Source organism: Chenopodium album, chromosome 14 (assembly GCF_948465745.1).
Source record: "Chenopodium album chromosome 14, dcCheAlbu1.1, whole genome shotgun sequence".
Classification (NCBI taxonomy): domain Eukaryota; kingdom Viridiplantae; phylum Streptophyta; class Magnoliopsida; order Caryophyllales; family Amaranthaceae; genus Chenopodium; species Chenopodium album.
Window position 1 is genome coordinate 19,363,183 of NC_137847.1, and position 2,637 is coordinate 19,365,819.

Consider the following 2,637-nt stretch of genomic DNA (forward strand, 5'->3'; position numbering starts at 1 on the left):
CGTTCTTCGAATGAGTCTAGTGGAGACTAATTCCTTACAAAAAACAACATTATTTAGGATTTCATATATAGATTTATCATGATTCGTGCAAGAGTAGTTTTTGCACTTGATCTCTATTGACATTTGGATCAAGAACAAAGATCGAGGCCTCCAATTGTCATCCCTATGCAGGTATTTATTGATAAAATTTTATTTACCTCGAGTATGTTATCTTAGATTAATGGAATTTTCATCTCTCTTAAGGTTTGGCAGTTAAGAATGTGTTTGGACCTTATTAGGGTTCTTTGAGGCAAAGAAGTGATAATTCATTCTAATTCATCATAGGGAGAATTTATTGTAGGAATGATAATTTGCCTACATGGATTGAACACATAAATGTGTGGCATAAAATTTGTAAAAGACAAGGTATGGAGTCAAACAAATCTTGTTAATAGACTAAGGGCTTGTTCATTAGATTAATTTCAGTTCAGCTCAACTCTACTCTAATAAGTTAAGTTAAGTTAAGTTCGGTTCATGTCTAATGATATTGCTAATGATATAAAGCCAAATTTCATACTTTTAAGCTTATAATAATAATAATAATAATAATAATAATAATAATAATAATAATAATAATAATAATAATAATGACTATTATACGGTTATACCATATGTCACTTAATGACTATTATACCATATTTCATTATTTGACGAGCTAGAAGTAAAAATAGGATCAAATGTTTATTTTTATTATTATTATTTTATTTTTTTCATTTTGAGAATTTTTTAAAAAGTTTTTGTGTTCTTTTGTCATTTTAATATATATATTTTTTTAATTATATACTATATGTTTTTAAAATGTTTTGGGGTTACATGTTTTTAATATATTTTTCACAAATATTTTAATTATATAGTATATTTTTCTTAAATATTTTAATATGTATATTTGTATATACACATATATATAATAATAAAGAATCAAAAATTATTAATTCGTAGTTAAAAATCACTAATTAATAAGTTCAGTTCAGCTCATTTCAGTTAATGAGAACATGCTCTAAACCAATGCATAAGTCAAATGATTAAGCCAGCAAAAGCGACACTTTAAAAAGCATACGACCGGGATATGATTGGAGATGAAAAGTGGAAAGGATCTTTACTTTGACATTCCTAGAAATACTCGTGAAGTCATGAGTGCCTATTTCGCCCACAATAGATCTTTACTTTGACACTCCTAGATTTTTCACTTTGTAACACCCTAATAGTAAATTTAATTAAAAATTGCATTCAATAAAACATTTTACAAAATGAATACTATCATTGTGATATGGACTATGGCGTTTATCAAAGATAAGACATGGAAAAACAAATTTTTCACAAATCTAAAAATTAGTAATGGCTAGTCCTGTGACCTTGGTTGGTGCTTTGTTAAAAGAACATTTAATACAACAAAAATGAACTTAAAATGAACATTTTATAAATGAACACTAGGGTGTAGTCCAACCGATCTCCCGGGTAGCCGGGTTGCTAGTTTGTACTCCTTTAATTTGTAATAGTTTGGTGTCCCATGCGATGCCCCGATTGTTTATTAATTTTTAAGATGAACTTTTTTTTTATCTACGTATAAAGTTTTAAAATATATAATTGATACAAAATTAGTTAAGCTTTGATGTGATTTTGTGACAATCTAAATTATGTAGTAGGCATGTAATGACTAATAACAATATTGGTGAAAATGTTTAATTTCAAAAATTATAAAAAAAAAAAAAAAAGCAAACTAAGCTTAAAATATTAGAAATTTCTAATAATTAGCCAAAAATAAAGTAAAAAAAAATTGTTATAAGCTCGTTGGGCTGACGAGAACCCGAAACTTAAGGTGGTGTGAACCTTTTTTGACCCTCGACCTGAAGTGACTCGATCCTAAATGACTCGTGATAAATTACTTAATTGTTGTCTACGTGTACGATATTTGGTTAAAACTTGAAACGGCAAGTGTTGTTGTCTCGTGATTGAGATAAACTAATAATTAATATTGTACCTGTGGAATATAGATATTTTATCGAAAATAAAACTCTAAACCAACAATTTTATCCTATAAAACTATCCATATTTTATTGAAAATAAAACTCTAAACTAACCTTTTTTTTTTTTTATCCTACAAAATCTATCCTAGTTTTTATCCTATTAAAAAAATACAACTTTTTTATTCCTAAAAAATATGTCTAAATAAATCCTACATGTCATACTAAGATTTAGTTGTTGCCAACGTGACGCGACACTTGGCAAAAAGTTACAACGCCAAGTGTCTCTTTCTCGAGGTCTGGCTAAAAGTTTAGCTTTATATATTAGTTACTAGTTTTGTGCCCCGTGCGATGTCCGGGTTATTTATTGAATTATAAGATAATTCTATATATCAAATTTTAAAATATATTATTGATACAAATTTAGTTAGGAAATGATGTGCTTTTGATACGATTTGTTATATAATAGGCATGTAATGACTAATAATAATGTTGGTGGAAATGTTCGATTTAATACATTTAAAAAAAAATTAGCAAAAAATAAATAAAATAAAATAAATGTTCAAAGCTCGTTGGGTTGACCCGAACCCAAAACTTTGGATAAGGATTGAACGTTTCTTGACTCGTAACCTGAAGT